Source organism: Oncorhynchus keta, chromosome 26 (assembly GCF_023373465.1).
Source record: "Oncorhynchus keta strain PuntledgeMale-10-30-2019 chromosome 26, Oket_V2, whole genome shotgun sequence".
In the NCBI taxonomy this organism is placed as follows: domain Eukaryota; kingdom Metazoa; phylum Chordata; class Actinopteri; order Salmoniformes; family Salmonidae; genus Oncorhynchus; species Oncorhynchus keta.
Window position 1 is genome coordinate 2163829 of NC_068446.1, and position 23907 is coordinate 2187735.

The 23907-nt window shown below is 40.3% G+C and overlaps 2 long non-coding RNA genes and 1 pseudogene across 3 annotated transcripts; all 3 read left to right on the plus strand.

Annotated features, from left to right (window-relative positions):
• The first annotated feature begins 1264 nt into the window (after positions 1–1264).
• LOC127911974 (uncharacterized) lies at positions 1265–13558 on the plus strand. Of its 2 annotated transcripts, XR_008079904.1 has the most exons (4): positions 1265–1475; positions 11174–11204; positions 11946–12596; positions 13423–13558. It is a non-coding gene; the product is annotated as an uncharacterized LOC127911974 (long non-coding RNA). The 2 variants fall into 2 exon arrangements; XR_008079903.1 differs by lacking the exons at positions 1265–1475; positions 11946–12596; positions 13423–13558 and adding exons at positions 2415–2684; positions 11884–11924.
• Positions 3710–7191, plus strand: LOC127911973 (uncharacterized). The gene is made up of 3 exons (XR_008079902.1): positions 3710–3892; positions 4017–4109; positions 7113–7191. It is a non-coding gene; the product is annotated as an uncharacterized LOC127911973 (long non-coding RNA).
• A 3568-nt stretch (positions 13559–17126) lies between the features above and the next one.
• Positions 17127–23907, plus strand: part of LOC118382413 (desmoplakin-like) — a 35083-nt pseudogene continuing 28302 nt past the window's right edge.

The window sequence follows — 23907 nt, forward strand, 5'->3', positions numbered from 1 at the left end:
TATTCCTCTATACTGTCAGGTGTTCGTTTATTATTCCTCTACACTGTCAGGTGTTTGTTTATTATTCCTCTATACTGTTAGGTGTTTTTTATTATTCCTCTACACTGTCAGGTGTTTGTTTATTATTCCTCTACACTGTCAGGTGTTCGTTTATTATTCCTCTATACTGTCAGGTGTTTGTTTATTATTCCTCTACACTGTCAGGTGTTTGTTTATTATTCCTCTACACTGTCAGGTGTTTGTTTATTATTCCTCTACACTGTCAGGTGTTCGTTTATTATTCCTCTATACTGTTAGGTGTTCGTTTATTATTCCTCTACACTGTCAGGTGTTTGTTTATTATTCCTCTACACTGTCAGGTGTTCGTTTATTATTCCTCTACACTGTCAGGTGTTCGTTTATTATTCCTCTATACTGTCAGGTGTTCGTTTATTATTCCTCTACACTGTTAGGTGTTCGTTTATTATTCCTCTATACTGTCTGGTGTTCGTTTATTATTCCTCTATACTGTCAGGTGTTCGTTTATTATTCCTCTATACTGTCTGGTGTTCGTTTATTATTCCTCTACACTGTCTGGTGTTCGTTTATTATTCCTCTATACTGTTAGGTGTTCGTTTATTATTCCTCTACACTGTTAGGTGTTCGTTTATTATTCCTCTACACTGTCAGGTGTTCGTTTATTATTCCTCTACACTGTCAGGTGTTCGTTTATTATTCCTCTACACTGTCTGGTGTTCGTTTATTATTCCTCTACACTGTCTGGTGTTCGTTTATTATTCCTCTACACTGTCTGGTGTTCGTTTATTATTCCTCTACACTGTCTGGTGTTCGTTTATTATTCCTCTATACTGTCAGGTGTTCGTTTATTATTCCTCTATACTGTCAGGTGTTCGTTTATTATTCCTCTATACTGTCAGGTGTTCGTTTATTATTCCTCTATATTGTCAGGTGTTCGTTTATTATTCCTCTATACTGTCAGGTGTTCGTTTATTATTCCTCTATACTGTCAGGTGTTCGTTTATTATTCCTCTACACTGTCAGGTGTTTGTTTATTATTCCTCTATACTGTCAGGTGTTCGTTTATTATTCCTCTATACTGTCAGGTGTTCGTTTATTATTCCTCTATACTGTCAGGTGTTCGTTTATTATTCCTCTATACTGTCAGGTGTTCGTTTATTATTCCTCTATACTGTCAGGTGTTCGTTTATTATTCCTCTACACTGTCAGGTGTTCGTTTATTATTCCTCTATACTGTCAGGTGTTCGTTTATTATTCCTCTATACTGTCAGGTGTTCGTTTATTATTCCTCTACACTGTTAGGTGTTCGTTTATTATTCCTCTACACTGTCAGGTGTTCGTTTATTATTCCTCTACACTGTTAGGTGTTCGTTTATTATTCCTCTACACTGTCAGGTGTTCGTTTATTATTCCTCTACACTGTCAGGTGTTCGTTTATTATTCCTCTACACTGTCTGGTGTTCGTTTATTATTCCTCTACACTGTTAGGTGTTCGTTTATTATTCCTCTACACTGTTAGGTGTTCGTTTATTATTCCTCTATACTGTTAGGTGTTCGTTTATTATTCCTCTACACTGTTAGGTGTTCGTTTATTATTCCTCTATACTGTCAGGTGTTCGTTTATTATTCCTCTACACTGTCAGGTGTTTGTTTATTATTCCTCTACACTGTCAGGTGTTCGTTTATTATTCCTCTACACTGTCAGGTGTTTGTTTATTATTCCTCTACACTGTCAGGTGTTAGATTATTATTCCTCTACACTGTCAGGTGTTCGTTTATTATTCCTCTATACTGTCAGGTGTTCGTTTATTATTCCTCTACACTGTCAGGTGTTCGTTTATTATTCCTCTACACTGTCAGGTGTTCGTTTATTATTCCTCTACACTGTTAGGTGTTTGTTTATTATTCCTCTACACTGTTAGGTGTTTGTTTATTATTCCTCTACACTGTCAGGTGTTCGTTTATTATTCCTCTACACTGTCAGGTGTTCGTTTATTATTCCTCTACACTGTCAGGTGTTTGTTTATTATTCCTCTACACTGTCAGGTGTTCGTTTATTATTCCTCTACACTGTTAGGTGTTCGTTTATTATTCCTCTACACTGTCTGGTGTTCGTTTATTATTCCTCTACACTGTCAGGTGTTTGTTTATTATTCCTCTACACTGTCAGGTGTTCGTTTATTATTCCTCTACACTGTCAGGTGTTTGTTTATTATTCCTCTACACTGTTAGGTGTTCGTTTATTATTCCTCTACACTGTTAGGTGTTTGTTTATTATTCCTCTACACTGTCTGGTGTTAGTTTATTATTCCTCTACACTGTCAGGTGTTCGTTTATTATTCCTCTATACTGTCAGGTGTTCGTTTATTATTCCTCTACACTGTTAGGTGTTCGTTTATTATTCCTCTATACTGTCTGGTGTTCGTTTATTATTCCTCTATACTGTCAGGTGTTCGTTTATTATTCCTCTATACTGTCTGGTGTTCGTTTATTATTCCTCTACACTGTCTGGTGTTCGTTTATTATTCCTCTATACTGTTAGGTGTTCGTTTATTATTCCTCTACACTGTTAGGTGTTCGTTTATTATTCCTCTACACTGTCAGGTGTTCGTTTATTATTCCTCTACACTGTCAGGTGTTCGTTTATTATTCCTCTACACTGTCTGGTGTTCGTTTATTATTCCTCTACACTGTCTGGTGTTCGTTTATTATTCCTCTACACTGTCTGGTGTTCGTTTATTATTCCTCTACACTGTCTGGTGTTCGTTTATTATTCCTCTATACTGTCAGGTGTTCGTTTATTTTCCTCTATACTGTCAGGTGTTCGTTTATTATTCCTCTATACTGTCAGGTGTTCGTTTATTATTCCTCTATATTGTCAGGTGTTCGTTTATTATTCCTCTATACTGTCAGGTGTTCGTTTATTATTCCTCTATACTGTCAGGTGTTCGTTTATTATTCCTCTACACTGTCAGGTGTTTGTTTATTATTCCTCTATACTGTCAGGTGTTCGTTTATTATTCCTCTATACTGTCAGGTGTTCGTTTATTATTCCTCTATACTGTCAGGTGTTCGTTTATTATTCCTCTATACTGTCAGGTGTTCGTTTATTATTCCTCTATACTGTCAGGTGTTCGTTTATTATTCCTCTATACTGTCAGGTGTTCGTTTATTATTCCTCTATACTGTCAGGTGTTCGTTTATTATTCCTCTACACTGTCAGGTGTTCGTTTATTATTCCTCTATACTGTCAGGTGTTCGTTTATTATTCCTCTATACTGTCAGGTGTTCGTTTATTATTCCTCTACACTGTTAGGTGTTCGTTTATTATTCCTCTACACTGTCAGGTGTTCGTTTATTATTCCTCTACACTGTCTGGTGTTCGTTTATTATTCCTCTACACTGTTAGGTGTTCGTTTATTATTCCTCTACACTGTTAGGTGTTCGTTTATTATTCCTCTATACTGTTAGGTGTTCGTTTATTATTCCTCTACACTGTTAGGTGTTCGTTTATTATTCCTCTATACTGTCAGGTGTTTGTTTATTATTCCTCTACACTGTCAGGTGTTTGTTTATTATTCCTCTACACTGTCAGGTGTTCGTTTATTATTCCTCTACACTGTCAGGTGTTTGTTTATTATTCCTCTACACTGTCAGGTGTTTGTTTATTATTCCTCTACACTGTCAGGTGTTCGTTTATTATTCCTCTACACTGTCAGGTGTTCGTTTATTATTCCTCTACACTGTCAGGTGTTCGTTTATTATTCCTCTACACTGTCAGGTGTTCGTTTATTATTCCTCTACACTGTCAGGTGTTTGTTTATTATTCCTCTACACTGTCAGGTGTTAGTTTATTATTCCTCTACACTGTCAGGTGTTTGTTTATTATTCCTCTACACTGTCAGGTGTTTGTTTATTATTCCTCTACACTGTCAGGTGTTCGTTTATTATTCCTCTACACTGTCAGGTGTTTGTTTATTATTCCTCTACACTGTCAGGTGTTCGTTTATTATTCCTCTACACTGTTAGGTGTTTGTTTATTATTCCTCTACACTGTCAGGTGTTCGTTTATTATTCCTCTACACTGTCAGGTGTTTGTTTATTATTCCTCTACACTGTCTGGTGTTCGTTTATTATTCCTCTACACTGTTAGGTGTTCGTTTATTATTCCTCTAAACCAGGGGTGTCAAAGTCAAATGGACGGAGGGCCAAATAAAAAATTTAGCTACAAGCCGAGGGCCGGACTGTTCGAATGTTCATTGAAAAATTTTTAAATGACGCATATAGTCTAGTGAACCTAATTGAACCTACTGAAAACCTAACAAATATATTCCAATATGATCAGATAAATAAAGCAATATTTTCTTATGGCTCTGTCAGTAATCTTTAATTTTCAACAGACACAAAAGACAAATTTCCTTTATATAAAAATCCCCATAACATGAACATTAAATGAAAGAAACCGGTATTCAAGGCACCATCAGTAGCCTATATTTTCTATTTTAGCAAAAGTGGGCTAAATTTACTTCAAAGAAAAAAACAATAATAGCAATTTTCTATCATCCACTCAACTGAAATATTTTTAAAATATAATTGGATTGAAATACAATAAAATAAAGTGCAAAAATCTATTAATCAAAAACAACACTTTGTTTAAGGAGAAGTAACATGCAGTGAAAACAAATATTAAACTTTAACTTTTAAACTTGAACTGAGTAAAAACTCTAAATATGTGATTGCACAGTAATGTTCACTTGTTTGAGGTTGAGGGTGATACTTGGTGGTGTCCCATCTTTTCCACAAGTTCATCAATGTTCGGGGTAAGGCTCTGAGCTGAGGAAATCCTCAGAATTGAGTGGAGGTGTTCAGCAGTAAGTCGACTTCTGTGTGATGTTTTGTTCAAGTTCATCAAAGAAAACAGTTGTTCACACAGGTATGTGCTGCCAAACATAGACAACGTTTGAGCAGCCTGGATGCGCAGCTGGGGCATTGTGTCGGGAGGAAACGGGCGAACTCCGCAGCACCCACTGCCGCATATTTTGCCCTCAGTGCATCATTGCATTGGAGGTCAATCAACTCCATTTGGAGGTTTGGTGGTGAGCTTTCCACGTCAACAGCAAATGGGTTACCGAGCAGTTCCAACCTGCTTTTTTGTGCTTCAAAGTCAGCAAATCGGCGTCGAAAGTCAGCGGCAAGCATACCTATTTTATCAGCCAACTGTGCGCTCGGGAACGCACTGGTAGAGAGCTTCTCTTTCATGGTCTGGCAGCTGGGAAAGTGGCTCAAATTTTCTTTCCGCATCTGCGTCTCCCACAGAGTCAGTTTGGTTTTAAATGCCTTCACTGTACTGTACATATCAGAGATGACACGATCCCGACCCTGCAGCTGCAAGTTCATTGCATTCAGATGACTCGTAATGTCACACAGAAAAGCCATTTCACACAGAAACATTTCGTCTCGGAGTTGTGTTGTGTCTTTCCCTTTGCTGTCCAAGAACAGACAAATCTCCTCACGAAGCTCGAAACATCTTTGAAGCACCTTTCCCTGGCTTAGCCATCGCACCTCTGTGTGATAAGGCAAATCACCATGCTCCGTTTCTAACTCCGTCAGAAATGCCTTGAACTGGCGGTGATTCAAACCTTTGGCTCTGATAAAGTTAACTGTGCGCGTGATGATGCTCATTACATGCTCCATTTTCAAGGCTTTACCGCACAACGCTTCCTGGTGTATGATACAATGATAAGCTGTCAGCTCACCTGTCGCGTTTTCCTCTTGCATCTTTTCCCGTATCTTCGCCACCAGTCCGCTCCTGTGTCCACACATCGCAGGTGCTCCGTCGGTTGTCAAACCCACGAGTTTTTCCCAAGGCAGCTCCATCTCATTTACACATCTTGACACCTCTTCATACAAATCATGCCCCGTAGTTGTGCCATGCATAGGACGTAAAGCCAAAAACTCCTCTGTCACGCTTAGGCTGGAGTCCACTCCGCGGATGAAAATTGACAACTGGGCAATGTCAGAAATGTCGGTGCTCTCATCCACAGCCAAGGAATATGCAATGAAATCTTTTCCCTTTTTCACAAGCTGCTCTTTTAGATTGATGGACAACTGGTCTACTCTCTCGGCAATGGTGTTTCTGCTCAGACTCACATTTAAAAAGAGTTGCCTTTTTTCTGGGCAAACTTCGTCACAAACTTTAATCATGCAGTTTTTGATGAAATCCCCTCCGTAAATGGCCGGGCTAATTTAGCGATCTCTTCTGCCAAAATAAAACTGGCCTTGACAGCAGCCTGGCCTTGTGATTTGGCTTTTTTGAACAGAGCCTGTCGAGATTTGAGGCCTCGTTTTAATTCCTCTGCCTTTTGTAGCCTTTGTTCCATGTCCATATTCTTGTTTTTGTCCGCGTGTTTCGTTTCATAATGTCGTCTCAGATTATACTCTTTCAGTACCGCCACACTTTCTCCACACAGAAGACACACAGGTTTTCCAGCTACCTCCGTGAACAAATACTCCGACTCCCACCTTGTTTGAAACCCCGGTTCTCAGTGTCCACCTTCCGTTTTGCCATTTTTGATGGGTATCTGAAAGTTAATTTTACTGTGATGCTGACAACTGCTGTGCCAATAAATATTGAAATGAAGCAGCCTACTGCTCGGTGCGTCACCGTTGCATTGTGGGAAATGTAGTATTGGTGCGTGTAAAAGATCTGCGGGCTGCCGGCTTGCTGCGGTCTGCGGGCCGGTTCTAATAATAAATCAAGATCATCCCAGGGGCCGTAAAAATCTTCTCGCTGGCCGGATGTGGCCCGCGGGCCTTGACTCTGACATATGTGCTCTACACTGTCAGGTGTTCGTTTATTATTCCTCTACACTGTCAGGTGTTCGTTTATTATTCCTCTACACTGTCAGGTGTTTGTTTATTATTCCTCTACACTGTTAGGTGTTTGTTTATTATTCCTCTACACTGTCAGGTGTTCGTTTATTATTCCTCTACACTGTTAGGTGTTCGTTTATTATTCCTCTACACTGTTAGGTGTTCGTTTATTATTCCTCTACACTGTCAGGTGTTTGTTTATTATTCCTCTACACTGTCAGGTGTTAGTTTATTATTCCTCTACACTGTCAGGTGTTTGTTTATTATTCCTCTACACTGTCAGGTGTTTGTTTATTATTCCTCTACACTGTCAGGTGTTCGTTTATTATTCCTCTACACTGTCAGGTGTTCGTTTATTATTCCTCTACACTGTCAGGTGTTCGTTTATTATTCCTCTACACTGTTAGGTGTTCGTTTATTATTCCTCTACACTGTCAGGTGTTTGTTTATTATTCCTCTACACTGTCAGGTGTTCGTTTATTATTCCTCTACACTGTCAGGTGTTCGTTTATTATTCATCTACACTGTTAGGTGTTCGTTTATTATTCCTCTATACTGTCAGGTGTTCGTTTATTATTCCTCTATACTGTCAGGTGTTCGTTTATTATTCCTCTATACTGTCAGGTGTTCGTTTATTATTCCTCTATACTGTTAGGTGTTCGTTTATTATTCCTCTACACTGTTAGGTGTTCGTTTATTATTCCTCTATACTGTTAGGTGTTCGTTTATTATTCCTCTACACTGTCAGGTGTTCGTTTATTATTCCTCTATACTGTCAGGTGTTCGTTTATTATTCCTCTACACTGTTAGGTGTTCGTTTATTATTCCTCTACACTGTCTGGTGTTCGTTTATTATTCCTCTATACTGTCAGGTGTTCGTTTATTATTCCGCTACACTGTCAGGTGTTCGTTTATTATTCCTCTACACTGTCAGGTGTTCGTTTATTATTCCTCTACACTGTTAGGTGTTAGTTTATTATTCCTCTACACTGTTAGGTGTTTGTTTATTATTCCTCTACACTGTCAGGTGTTCGTTTATTATTCCTCTACACTGTCAGGTGTTTGTTTATTATTCCTCTACACTGTTAGGTGTTTGTTTATTATTCCTCTACACTGTTAGGTGTTTGTTTATTATTCCTCTACACTGTCAGGTGTTCGTTTATTATTCCTCTACACTGTTAGGTGTTTGTTTATTATTCCTCTACACTGTTAGGTGTTTGTTTATTATTCCTCTACACTGTCAGGTGTTCGTTTATTATTCCTCTACACTGTTAGGTGTTCGTTTATTATTCCTCTACACTGTCAGGTGTTTGTTTATTATTCCTCTACACTGTCAGGTGTTCGTTTATTATTCCTCTACACTGTCAGGTGTTCGTTTATTATTCCTCTACACTGTCAGGTGTTTGTTTATTATTCCTCTACACTGTCAGGTGTTCGTTTATTATTCCTCTACACTGTCAGGTGTTCGTTTATTATTCCTCTACACTGTCAGGTGTTTGTTTATTATTCCTCTACACTGTCAGGTGTTTGTTTATTATTCCTCTACACTGTTAGGTGTTTGTTTATTATTCCTCTATACTGTCAGGTGTTCGTTTATTATTCCTCTACACTGTCAGGTGTTCGTTTATTATTCCTCTACACTGTTAGGTGTTCGTTTATTATTCCTCTATACTGTCAGGTGTTCGTTTATTATTCCTCTACACTGTTAGGTGTTTGTTTATTATTCCTCTACACTGTCTGGTGTTCGTTTATTATTCCTCTACACTGTCAGGTGTTTGTTTATTATTCCTATACACTGTCAGGTGTTCGTTTATTATTCCTCTACACTGTCTGGTGTTTGTTTATTATTCCTATACACTGTCAGGTGTTCGTTTATTATTCCTCTACACTGTCAGGTGTTCGTTTATTATTCATCTACACTGTTAGGTGTTCGTTTATTATTCCTCTACACTGTCAGGTGTTCGTTTATTATTCCTCTACACTGTTAGGTGTTAGTTTATTATTCCTCTACACTGTCTGGTGTTAGTTTATTATTCCTCTACACTGTTAGGTGTTCGTTTATTATTCCTCTACACTGTCAGGTGTTTGTTTATTATTCCTCTACACTGTCTGGTGTTCGTTTATTATTCCTCTACACTGTCAGGTGTTCGTTTATTATTCCTCTACACTGTCTGGTGTTCGTTTATTATTCCTCTACACTGTCAGGTGTTCGTTTATTATTCCTCTACACTGTTAGGTGTTCGTTTATTATTCCTCTACACTGTCAGGTGTTCGTTTATTATTCCTCTACACTGTTAGGTGTTCGTTTATTATTCCTCTATACTGTCAGGTGTTCGTTTATTATTCCTCTACACTGTCAGGTGTTCGTTTATTATTCCTCTACACTGTCAGGTGTTCGTTTATTATTCCTCTACACTGTTAGGTGTTAGTTTATTATTCCTCTACACTGTCTGGTGTTAGTTTATTATTCCTCTACACTGTCAGGTGTTTGTTTATTATTCCTCTACACTGTCAGGTGTTTGTTTATTATTCCTCTACACTGTTAGGTGTTTGTTTATTATTCCTCTACACTGTCAGGTGTTTGTTTATTATTCCTCTACACTGTCAGGTGTTTGTTTATTATTCCTCTACACTGTTAGGTGTTTGTTTATTATTCCTCTACACTGTCAGGTGTTTGTTTATTATTCCTCTACACTGTTAGGTGTTTGTTTATTATTCCTCTACACTGTCTGGTGTTTGTTTATTATTCCTCTACACTGTCAGGTGTTCGTTTATTATTCCTCTACACTGTCAGGTGTTTGTTTATTATTCCTCTACACTGTCAGGTGTTCGTTTATTATTCCTCTACACTGTCAGGTGTTCGTTTATTATTCCTCTACACTGTCAGGTGTTTGTTTATTATTCCTCTACACTGTCAGGTGTTTGTTTATTATTCCTCTACACTGTTAGGTGTTTGTTTATTATTCCTCTACACTGTCAGGTGTTTGTTTATTATTCCTCTACACTGTCTGGTGTTCGTTTATTATTCCTCTACACTGTTAGGTGTTCGTTTATTATTCCTCTATACTGTCAGGTGTTCGTTTATTATTCCTCTACACTGTCAGGTGTTCGTTTATTATTCCTCTACACTGTCTAGTGTTCGTTTATTATTCCTCTACACTGTCAGGTGTTCGTTTATTATTCCTCTACACTGTCTGGTGTTCGTTTATTATTCCTCTACACTGTCTGGTGTTCGTTTATTATTCCTCTACACTGTTAGGTGTTCGTTTATTATTCCTCTATACTGTCAGGTGTTCGTTTATTATTCCTCTACACTGTTAGGTGTTTGTTTATTATTCCTCTACACTGTCTGGTGTTCGTTTATTATTCCTCTACACTGTCAGGTGTTTGTTTATTATTCCTATACACTGTCAGGTGTTCGTTTATTATTCCTCTACACTGTCTGGTGTTTGTTTATTATTCCTATACACTGTCAGGTGTTCGTTTATTATTCCTCTACACTGTCAGGTGTTCGTTTATTATTCCTCTACACTGTTAGGTGTTCGTTTATTATTCCTCTACACTGTTAGGTGTTCGTTTATTATTCCTCTAGACTGTTAGGTGTTCGTTTATTATTCCTCTACACTGTCAGGTGTTCGTTTATTATTCCTCTACACTGTTAGGTGTTAGTTTATTATTCCTCTACACTGTCTGGTGTTAGTTTATTATTCCTCTACACTGTTAGGTGTTCGTTTATTATTCCTCTACACTGTCAGGTGTTTGTTTATTATTCCTCTATACTGTTAGGTGTTTGTTTATTATTCCTCTACACTGTCTGGTGTTTGTTTATTATTCCTCTATACTGTTAGGTGTTTGTTTATTATTCCTCTATACTGTTAGGTGTTTGTTTATTATTCCTCTATACTGTTAGGTGTTTGTTTATTATTCCTATACACTGTCAGGTGTTCGTTTATTATTCCTCTACACTGTCTGGTGTTTGTTTATTATTCCTATACACTGTCAGGTGTTCGTTTATTATTCCTCTACACTGTCAGGTGTTCGTTTATTATTCCTCTACACTGTTAGGTGTTCGTTTATTATTCCTCTACACTGTTAGGTGTTCGTTTATTATTCCTCTAGACTGTTAGGTGTTCGTTTATTATTCCTCTACACTGTCAGGTGTTCGTTTATTATTCCTCTACACTGTTAGGTGTTAGTTTATTATTCCTCTACACTGTCTGGTGTTAGTTTATTATTCCTCTACACTGTTAGGTGTTCGTTTATTATTCCTCTACACTGTCAGGTGTTTGTTTATTATTCCTCTATACTGTCAGGTGTTTGTTTATTATTCCTCTACACTGTCTGGTGTTCGTTTATTATTCCTCTACACTGTCAGGTGTTCGTTTATTATTCCTCTACACTGTCTGGTGTTCGTTTATTATTCCTCTACACTGTCAGGTGTTCGTTTATTATTCCTCTACACTGTTAGGTGTTCGTTTATTATTCCTCTACACTGTCAGGTGTTCGTTTATTATTCTTCTACACTGTTAGGTGTTCGTTTATTATTCCTCTATACTGTCAGGTGTTCGTTTATTATTCCTCTACACTGTCAGGTGTTTGTTTATTATTCCTCTACACTGTCTGGTGTTCGTTTATTATTCCTCTACACTGTCAGGTGTTCGTTTATTATTCCTCTACACTGTCAGGTGTTCGTTTATTATTCCTCTACACTGTTAGGTGTTAGTTTATTATTCCTCTACACTGTTAGGTGTTTGTTTATTATTCCTCTACACTGTCAGGTGTTCGTTTATTATTCCTCTACACTGTCAGGTGTTTGTTTATTATTCCTCTACACTGTTAGGTGTTTGTTTATTATTCCTCTACACTGTCAGGTGTTCGTTTATTATTCATCTACACTGTTAGGTGTTCGTTTATTATTCCTCTATACTGTCAGGTGTTCGTTTATTATTCCTCTATACTGTCAGGTGTTCGTTTATTCCTCTATACTGTCAGGTGTTCGTTTATTATTCCTCTATACTGTTAGGTGTTCGTTTATTATTCCTCTACACTGTTAGGTGTTCGTTTATTATTCCTCTATACTGTTAGGTGTTCGTTTATTATTCCTCTACACTGTCAGGTGTTCGTTTATTATTCCTCTATACTGTCAGGTGTTCGTTTATTATTCCTCTACACTGTTAGGTGTTCGTTTATTATTCCTCTACACTGTCTGGTGTTCGTTTATTATTCCTCTATACTGTCAGGTGTTCGTTTATTATTCCTCTACACTGTCAGGTGTTCGTTTATTATTCCTCTACACTGTCAGGTGTTCGTTTATTATTCCTCTATACTGTCAGGTGTTCGTTTATTATTCCTCTACACTGTTAGGTGTTCGTTTATTATTCCTCTACACTGTCAGGTGTTCGTTTATTATTCCTCTACACTGTCAGGTGTTTGTTTATTATTCCTCTACACTGTCTGGTGTTCGTTTATTATTCCTCTACACTGTCAGGTGTTTGTTTATTATTCCTATACACTGTCAGGTGTTCGTTTATTATTCCTCTACACTGTCTGGTGTTTGTTTATTATTCCTATACACTGTCAGGTGTTCGTTTATTATTCCTCTACACTGTCAGGTGTTCGTTTATTATTCCTCTACACTGTTAGGTGTTCGTTTATTATTCCTCTACACTGTTAGGTGTTCGTTTATTATTCCTCTAGACTGTTAGGTGTGTTTATTATTCCTCTAGGTGTTCGTTTATTATTCCTCTACACTGTTAGGTGTTAGTTTATTATTCCTCTACACTGTCTGGTGTTAGTTTATTATTCCTCTACACTGTTAGGTGTTCGTTTATTATTCCTCTACACTGTCAGGTGTTTGTTTATTATTCCTCTACACTGTCTGGTGTTCGTTTATTATTCCTCTACACTGTTAGGTGTTTGTTTATTATTCCTCTACACTGTCAGGTGTTCGTTTATTATTCCTCTACACTGTCAGGTGTTTGTTTATTATTCCTCTACACTGTTAGGTGTTTGTTTATTATTCCTCTACACTGTCAGGTGTTCGTTTATTATTCCTCTACACTGTTAGGTGTTCGTTTATTATTCCTCTACACTGTTAGGTGTTCGTTTATTATTCCTCTACACTGTCAGGTGTTTGTTTATTATTCCTCTACACTGTCTGGTGTTCGTTTATTATTCCTCTACACTGTCTGGTGTTCGTTTATTATTCCTCTACACTGTTAGGTGTTCGTTTATTATTCCTCTACACTGTCAGGTGTTCGTTTATTATTCCTCTACACTGTTAGGTGTTCGTTTATTATTCCTCTATACTGTCAGGTGTTCGTTTATTATTCCTATACACTGTCAGGTGTTCGTTTATTATTCCTCTACACTGTCTGGTGTTTGTTTATTATTCCTATACACTGTCAGGTGTTCGTTTATTATTCCTCTACACTGTCAGGTGTTCGTTTATTATTCCTCTACACTGTTAGGTGTTCGTTTATTATTCCTCTACACTGTTAGGTGTTCTTTATTATTCCTCTAGACTGTTAGGTGTTCGTTTATTATTCCTCTACACTGTCAGGTGTTCGTTTATTATTCCTCTACACTGTTAGGTGTTAGTTTATTATTCCTCTACACTGTCTGGTGTTAGTTTATTATTCCTCTACACTGTTAGGTGTTCGTTTATTATTCCTCTACACTGTCAGGTGTTTGTTTATTATTCCTCTATACTGTCAGGTGTTTGTTTATTATTCCTCTACACTGTCTGGTGTTCGTTTATTATTCCTCTACACTGTCAGGTGTTCGTTTATTATTCCTCTACACTGTCTGGTGTTCGTTTATTATTCCTCTACACTGTCAGGTGTTCGTTTATTATTCCTCTACACTGTTAGGTGTTCGTTTATTATTCCTCTACACTGTCAGGTGTTCGTTTATTATTCTTCTACACTGTTAGGTGTTCGTTTATTATTCCTCTATACTGTCAGGTGTTCGTTTATTATTCCTCTACACTGTCAGGTGTTCGTTTATTATTCCTCTACACTGTCAGGTGTTCGTTTATTATTCCTCTACACTGTCAGGTGTTCGTTTATTATTCCTCTACACTGTTAGGTGTTAGTTTATTATTCCTCTACACTGTCTGGTGTTAGTTTATTATTCCTCTACACTGTTAGGTGTTCGTTTATTATTCCTCTACACTGTCAGGTGTTTGTTTATTATTCCTCTACACTGTTAGGTGTTTGTTTATTATTCCTCTACACTGTCAGGTGTTCGTTTATTATTCATCTACACTGTTAGGTGTTCGTTTATTATTCCTCTATACTGTCAGGTGTTCGTTTATTATTCCTCTATACTGTCAGGTGTTCGTTTATTCCTCTATACTGTCAGGTGTTCGTTTATTATTCCTCTATACTGTTAGGTGTTCTTTTATTATTCCTCTACACTGTTAGGTGTTCGTTTATTATTCCTCTATACTGTTAGGTGTTCGTTTATTATTCCTCTACACTGTCAGGTGTTCGTTTATTATTCCTCTATACTGTCAGGTGTTCGTTTATTATTCCTCTACACTGTTAGGTGTTCGTTTATTATTCCTCTACACTGTCTGGTGTTCGTTTATTATTCCTCTATACTGTCAGGTGTTCGTTTATTATTCCTCTACACTGTCAGGTGTTCGTTTATTATTCCTCTACACTGTCAGGTGTTCGTTTATTATTCCTCTATACTGTCAGGTGTTCGTTTATTATTCCTCTACACTGTTAGGTGTTCGTTTATTATTCCTCTACACTGTCAGGTGTTCGTTTATTATTCCTCTACACTGTCAGGTGTTTGTTTATTATTCCTCTACACTGTCTGGTGTTCGTTTATTATTCCTCTACACTGTCAGGTGTTTGTTTATTATTCCTATACACTGTCAGGTGTTCGTTTATTATTCCTCTACACTGTCTGGTGTTTGTTTATTATTCCTATACACTGTCAGGTGTTCGTTTATTATTCCTCTACACTGTCAGGTGTTCGTTTATTATTCCTCTACACTGTTAGGTGTTCGTTTATTATTCCTCTACACTGTTAGGTGTTCGTTTATTATTCCTCTAGACTGTTAGGTGTTCGTTTATTATTCCTCTACACTGTCAGGTGTTCGTTTATTATTCCTCTACACTGTTAGGTGTTAGTTTATTATTCCTCTACACTGTCTGGTGTTAGTTTATTATTCCTCTACACTGTTAGGTGTTCGTTTATTATTCCTCTACACTGTCAGGTGTTTGTTTATTATTCCTCTACACTGTCTGGTGTTCGTTTATTATTCCTCTACACTGTTAGGTGTTCGTTTATTATTCCTCTACACTGTCAGGTGTTCGTTTATTATTCCTCTATACTGTCAGGTGTTCGTTTATTATTCCTCTACACTGTTAGGTGTTCGTTTATTATTCCTCTACACTGTCAGGTGTTCGTTTATTATTCCTCTACACTGTTAGGTGTTCGTTTATTATTCCTCTACACTGTCAGGTGTTCGTTTATTATTCCTCTACACTGTCAGGTGTTTGTTTATTATTCCTCTACACTGTCTGGTGTTCGTTTATTATTCCTCTACACTGTCAGGTGTTCGTTTATTATTCCTCTACACTGTTAGGTGTTCGTTTATTATTCCTCTACACTGTCAGGTGTTCGTTTATTATTCCTCTACACTGTTAGGTGTTCGTTTATTATTCCTCTATACTGTCAGGTGTTCGTTTATTATTCCTCTACACTGTCAGGTGTTCGTTTATTATTCCTCTACACTGTCAGGTGTTCGTTTATTATTCCTCTACACTGTCAGGTGTTCGTTTATTATTCCTCTACACTGTCAGGTGTTCGTTTATTATTCCTCTACACTGTCAGGTGTTCGTTTATTATTCCTCTACACTGTCAGGTGTTCGTTTATTATTCCTCTACACTGTCAGGTGTTTGTTTATTATTCCTCTACACTGTCAGGTGTTCGTTTATTATTCCTCTACACTGTCAGGTGTTTGTTTATTATTCCTCTACACTGTCAGGTGTTCGTTTATTATTCCTCTACACTGTCAGGTGTTCGTTTATTATTCCTCTACACTGTCAGGTGTTTGTTTATTATTCCTCTACACTGTCAGGTGTTTGTTTATTATTCCTCTACACTGTTAGGTGTTTGTTTATTATTCCTCTACACTGTCTGGTGTTTGTTTATTATTCCTCTACACTGTCAGGTGTTCGTTTATTATTCCTCTACACTGTCAGGTGTTTGTTTATTATTCCTCTACACTGTCAGGTGTTCGTTTATTATTCCTCTACACTGTCAGGTGTTCGTTTATTATTCCTCTACACTGTTAGGTGTTCGTTTATTATTCCTCTACACTGTCAGGTGTTTGTTTATTATTCCTCTACACTGTCTGGTGTTCGTTTATTATTCCTCTACACTGTCAGGTGTTCGTTTATTATTTATGTCATCTTATTTTACCAGGTAAGTTGAGGACAAATTATATTTTACAGCAACGACCTGGGGAAGAGTTTCGGGAAGAGTTGTCACGCCCTGGTCGAAGTATAGTACGTTTGTCGTCATTTATTTGGTCAGGCCAGGGTGTGACATGGGTTTTTGTGGTGCGTTTTGTCTTGGGATTTTGCAGGGTGTCTAGCATAGTCTATGGCTGCCTGAGGCGGTTCTCAATCAGAGTCAGGTGATTATCGTTGTCTCTGATTGGGAACCATATTTAGGCAGCCATTTTCTCCCCTGTTCCCCCTTCTTCTCCCGCTCCCCTTCTCCCCCGCTCCCCTTCTCCTCCTGCTCCCCCTTCTCCTCCCGCTCCCCCTTCTCCTCCTAATCCCCCTTCTCCCCCGTTCCCCCTTCTCCACCCGCTCCCCCTTCTCCACCCGCTCCCCCTTCTCCCCCTTCTCCTCCTGCTCCCCTTCTCCTCCCGCTCCCCTTCTCCTCCTGCTCCCCCTTCTCCCCCCCTGTTCCCGCTTCTCCCCTCCGCTCCCCTTCTCCACCCGCTCCCCTCCCCCCCGTTCTTCTCCACCCGCTCCCCTTCTCCACCCGCTCCCCTTCTCCACCCACTCCCCTTCTCCCCCGTTCCCCATTCTCCACCCGCTCCCCTTCTCCACCAGCTCCCCCTTCTCCCCCTTCTCCCCCTTCTCCTCCCTCTCCCCCTTCTCCACCCGCTCCCCCTTCTCCTCCCACTCCCCCTTCTCCTCCCACTCCCCCTTCTCCTCCCACTCCCCCTTCTCCCCCACTCCCCCTTCTCCTCCTTCTCCCCCTTCTCCACCCACTCCCCCTTCTCCTCCCACTCCCCCTTCTCCTCCCATTCCCCCTTCTCCCCCCGCTCCCCCTACCCCCTCCATAGTGTGGAGATGTGTAGGGACCAGTTGACGGGAGTCCACATGGCCATAAACGGAACCATGCAGAGGCGGAGCCGGGGGAGCAGAGGGAGTGGCGCTTGGGAGGAAGCTGGGTGGCGCTTCAATGAGGCCATAGTCTGGATTGGACACCAGAAGGTAAGGAGAACCACCCACCACAGGACAGATGTGTAGGAAGGCATATGCTACAGGATTGCATAATATTATTGCTACCACCTGTTCCCCTTCAGATGAACTGCCTGCAGTCATCTGTGTAATGCCAGTGCAGGAAAGCGTATGATCCATATGAGTTACATATGATTTGCACAACGTCAATGTTGTGTACCAGCAACCTGCCAGAAAGATGTCATATATTTGTTTTTAGTATTTTTCAATACTCTATATGGACATTAACATATTACATGTTGTATTTACTGGTAGATATATATATTATATATTTATATTTTTTTAGTGTGAGACAAAATTGGTTCTGACAATGTGTTGCAAAACACCCCCAGTTCATATAGTATTAAAGTCATCATTTTGGAAACACTTGAACCTTTGACACTTTTGGGAATCTTCTCCATTCCCCCACACTTACAGTGGCAAGAAAAAGTATGTGAACCCTTTGGAATTACCGGGACTTCTGCATAAATTGGTCATAAAATTTTGTTCTGATCGTCATTTAAGTCACAACAATAGACAAACACAGTCTGCTTAAACTAATAACACAAACAATTATACGTTTTCGTGTCTTTATTGAACACACAGTGTAAACATTCACAGTGCAGGGTGGGAAAAGTATGTGAACCCTTGGATTTAATAACTGGTTGACCTTCCTTTGGCAGCAATAGCCTCAACCAAATGTTTTCTGTAGTTGCGGATAAGACCTGCCCAATGGTCAGGGGGAATCTTGGACCATTCCTCTTTACAAAACTGTTTCAGTTCAGCAATATTCTTGGGATGTCTGGTGTGAACTGCTCTCTTGAGGTCACAGCATCTCAATTAGGTTGAGGTCAGGACTCTGACTGGGCCACTCCAGAAGGTCAGGGCTCTGACTGGGCCACTCCAGATTGAGGTCAGGACTCTGACTGGGCCACTCCAGAAGGTCAGGACTCTGACTGGGCCACTCCAGAAGGTCAGGACTCTGACTGGACCACTCCAGAAGGTCAGGACTCTGACTGGGCCACTCCAGAAGGTCAGGACTCTGACTGGGCCACTCCAGAAGGTCAGGACTCTGACTGGGCCACTCCGGAAGGTCAGGACTCTGACTGGGCCACTCCGGAAGGTCAGGACTCTGACTGGGCCACTCCAGAAGGTCAGGACTCTGACTGGACCACTCCAGAAGGTCAGGACTCTGACTGGGCCACTCCAGAAGGTCGGGACTCTGACTGGGCCACTCCAGAAGGTCGGGACTCTGACTGGACCACTCCAGAAGGTCGGGACTCTGACTGGGCCACTCCAGAAGGTCAGGACTCTGACTGGGCCACTCCAGAAGGTCAGGACTCTGACTGGGCCACTCCAGAAGGTCAGGACTCTGACTGGGCCACTCCAGAAGGTCAGGACTCTGACTGGGCCACTCCAGAAGGTCAGGACTCTGACTGGGCCACTCCAGAAGGTCAGGACTCTGACTGGGCCACTCCAGAAGGTCAGGACTCTGACTGAGCCACTCCAGAAGGTCAGGACTCTGACTGGGCCACTCCAGAAGGTCAGGACTCTGACTGGGCCACTCCAGAAGGTCAGGGCTCTGACTGGGCCACTCCAGAAGGTCAGGGCTCTGACTGGGCCACTCCAGAAGGTCAGGGCTCTGACTGGACCACTCCAGAAGGTCAGGGCTCTGACTGGACCACTCCAGAAGGTCAGGGCTCTGACTGGGCCACTCCAGAAGGTCAGGGCTCTGACTGGGCCACTCCAGAAGGTCAGGACTCTGACTGGGCCACTCCAGAAGGTCAGGACTCTGACTGGGCCACTCCAGAAGGTCAGGACTCTGACTGGGCCACTCCAGAAGGTCAGGACTCTGACTGGGCCACTCCAGAAGGTCAGGACTCTGACTGGGCCACTCCAGAAGGTCAGGGCTCTGACTGAGCCACTCCAGAAGGTCAGGGCTCTGACTGAGCCACTCCAGAAGGTCAGGGCTCTGACTGGGCCACTCCAGAAGGTCAGGACTCTGACTGGGCCACTCCAGAAGGTCAGGACTCTGACTGGGCCACTCCAGAAGGTCAGGACTCTGACTGGGCCACTCCAGAAGGTCAGGACTCTGACTGGGCCACTCCAGAAGGTCAGGACTCTGACTGGGCCACTCCAGAAGGTCAGGACTCTGACTGGGCCACTCCAGAAGGTCAGGACTCTGACTGGGCCACTCCAGAAGGTCAGGACTCTGACTGGGCCACTCCAGAAGGTCAGGACTCTGACTGGGCCACTCCAGAAGGTCAGGACTCTGACTGGGCCACTCCAGAAGGTCAGGACTCTGACTGGGCCACTCCAGAAGGTCAGGACTGACTGGGCCACTCCAGAAGGAGTATTTTCTTCTGTTGAAGCCATTCTGTTGTTGATTTACTTCTTTGTTTTGGGTCGTTGTCCTGTTGCATCACCCAACTTCTGTTGAGCTTCAATTGGCAGACAGATAACATTATTATGCAAAATGTCTTGATAAACTTGGAAATTCATTTTTCCATTGATCATTTGTGTGTTATTAGTTTAAGCAGACTGTTTGTCTATTGTTGTGACTTAAATGAAGTGACTTAAATGTACTTGTTCTTGCCACTGTACATGAACTGGTCCTGGAGGGCAGGTGTGTGTCTGAGAAGTCAGTGCAGATAACACTCTGACACTCAAACTTCATTTAGATCTGAATTCACCTTAAATGGTACACACACACACACACACACACAATCACACGCAGTATTGTAATTGTCTTAAAGTAACCTTAACCCTCCCACTGCAATGTACAGTTCTCACATGCAGAAGTCACGCTAGAGGCTAGACGTAGTGTATGTTAAGCATTGTACCAAGTAGAATACTTTGTACACACACACACACACACACACTCATGCTATGCACCCCCCTTTGCACAAACCTAGGTGAAAGCTAGGCTATGTTCTGGTGTTAGTGGCCCAGACTCCCTGTCTATCGGTGAATTCCTGACACACCACATTTTCTTCTTGGTTGGGTTTTAGTGTTAGGCTTAGAGGGTAAGCGTTTACCGTACTTCACACTACTCTATCACCACCTAGTGTTCTAGCATGGGAGCCTACTCCCTATGGTTGAGCTGTGTGTGAGTGTGTGTTGTGTTCGAGGGTGTATTTGTGTTATGATTAAGGTGTGTGTGTGTGTGTGTGTGTGTGTGTGTGTGTGTGTGTGTGTGTGTGTGTGTGTGTGTGTGTGTGTGTGTGTGTGTGTGTGTGTGGTTAAGATGTGTATTTGTGTTAAGGTTAAGGTGTGTGTTGTGGTTGTGAGGTTATAATGTATTTGAGATGCTGTTATAATGTATTTGAGATGCTGTTATAATGTATTTGAGATGCTGTTATAATGTATTTGAGATGTAGTTATAATGTATTTGAGATGCTGTTATAATGTATTTGAGATGCAGTTATAATGTATTTGAGATGCAGTTATAATGTATTTGAGATGCAGTTATAATGTATTTGAGATGCAGTTATAATGTATTTGAGATGCAGTTATAATGTATTTGAGATGCTGTTATAATGTATTTGAGATGCAGTTATAATGTATTTGAGATGCTGTTATAATGTATTTGAGATGCTGTTATAATGTATTTGAGATGCAGTTATAATGAATTTGAGATGCTGTTATAATGTATTTGAGATGCAGTTATAATGTATTTGAGATGCTGTTATAATGTATTTGAGATGCAGTTATAATGTATTTGAGATGCTGTTATAATGTATTTGAGATGCTGTTATAATGTATTTGAGATGCAGTTATAATGTATTTGAGATGCAGTTATAATGTATTTGAGATGTAGTTATAATGTATTTGAGATGCTGTTATAATGTATTTGAGATGTAGTTATAATGTATTTGAGATGCTGTTATAATGTATTTGAGATGTAGTTATAATGTATTTGAGATGCTGTTATAATGTATTTGAGATGCTGTTATAATGTATTTGAGATGCAGTTATAATGTATTTGAGATGCAGTTATAATGTATTTGAGATGCTGTTATAATGTATTTGAGATGCTGTTATAATGTATTTGAGATGCTGTTATAATGTATTTGAGATGCTGTTATAATGTATTTGAGATGCTGTTATAATGTATTTGAGATGCTGTTATAATGTATTTGAGATGCTGTTATAATGTATTTGAGATGCTGTTATAATGTATTTGAGATGCAGTTATAATGTATTTGAGATGCAGTTATAATGTATTTGAGATGCAGTTATAATGTATTTGAGATGCTGTTATAATGTATTTGAGATGCAGTTATAATGTATTTGAGATGCTGTTATAATGTATTTGAGATGTAGTTATAATGTATTTGAGATGCTGTTATAATGTATTTGAGATGCAGTTATAATGTATTTGAGATGCTGTTATAATGTATTTGAGATGCAGTTATAATGTGATCGTAATCTGATAGAGACCGCTCAGTGGGGAGATAACTCTGCAGACACTGAGCAGCAGCTGATTAACCACAGCAAGTATTCCACAGCTCGATACAGACAAGCCCCGAGGTGGACAAGGCCAAGGTTGAACTGGTGGGTACGCACACACACACGCACGCACGCACGCACACACACACACACCTGTCACACTCACACACATACACCTGTCACACTCACACACATACACCTGTCGCACACACACACACACACCTGTCACACTCACACACATACACCTGTCACACTCACACACATACACCTGTCACACACACACACACATACACCTGTCACACAAACACACACATACACCTGTCACACACACACACACACACACACACACACACACACACACACACACACACACACACACACACACACACACACACACACACACACACACACACACACACACACACACACACACACACACACACATACACCTGTCACACACACACACACACATACACCTGTCACACACACACACACACATACACCTGTCACACACACACACACACATACACCTGTCACACACACACACACACATACACCTGTCACACACACACACATACACCTGTCACACTCACACACATACACCTGTCACACTCACACACATACACCTGTCACACTCACACACACACATACACCTGTCACAAACACAGACACAGTTACTTTCACACTGTCTCTCACATACATTCTATTTCTGGGAGTGTGTTTGTGTGTGATTCTGACTAAGTGTGTGTGTGATTCTCTCTCAGTCTTTGTGTGTTCCTCCCTACAGATTAAGAAAGGAGACAAGGCCAACCAGTATGCTCTGGATCAGGAATGGGACACGCTGCAGGTGACAGAGGCTCTGGGGAAAACACACAAACACACCCCTGCATTACTGTATAATACAGTTGTTGTTCCATTATATCATCTTTCTTTAGGTTTGTGTTGTACTGAACATCTTTGTTTTCATTCGTCTGTCTATGTTAGTCCTGCCACAATGGATTTGTGACTTTATTGATTGTACCTACGTAACTACTGATGAATCTCACCATGTTTATCGCTCTGTCAGAAAATGTCTCGTGGTCGTAGCAACCAGCTGAGGGAGATGCAGCAGATCATTGAGGCGATCAGTAGACAGATCATGTGGGTGAACGTGAGAGAGGAGGCGGAGCTGGTGTTTCGACTGGGGGGGACAAGAACATCGACCTCTACATCCCCGAGAAGCAGGAGAGCTACTCGGTAAGGACTGGGTCAAGGGTTAAAGATCAAGCGTCAGAGGGGGAAGTGTCACAGTGGGAGGGTGGAGAGGCTAATTGATGATTCCCATAGTGGCAATACAGGCTGCCTGTATACATACATACAGGCATCCCACATGGAACCCTATTCCCTATATTTAGTGCACTACTTTTAACCAGGGCTCTGCACTAATGTAGGGAATAGGGTGACATTTGACATATTTAGTGCACTACTTTTAACCAGGGCTCTGCACTAATGTAGGGAATAGGGTGCCATTTGACATATTTAGTGCACTACTTTTAACCAGGGCTCTGCACTAATGTAGGGAATAGGGTGCCATTTGACATATTTAGTGCACTACTTTTAACCAGGGCTCTGCACTAATGTAGGGAATAGGGTGCCATTTGACATATTTAGTGCACTACTTTTAACCAGGGCTCTGCACTAATGTAGGGAATAGGGTGCCATTTGACATATGTAGTGCACTACTTTTAACCAGGGCTCTGCACTAATGTAGGGAATAGGGTGCCATTTGACATATTTAGTGCACTACTTTTTAACCAGGGCTCTGCACTAATGTAGGGAATAGGGTGACATTTGACATATGTAGTGCACTACTTTTAACCAGTGCTCTGCACTAATGTAGGGAATAGGGTGCCATTTGACATATTTAGTGCACTACTTTTAACCAGGGCTCTGCACTAATGTAGGGAATAGGGTGCCATTTGACATATTTAGTGCACTACTTTTAACCAGGGCTCTGCACTAATGTAGGGAATAGGGTGACATTTGACATATTTAGTGCACTACTTTTAACCAGGGCTCTGCACTAATGTAGGGAATAGGGTG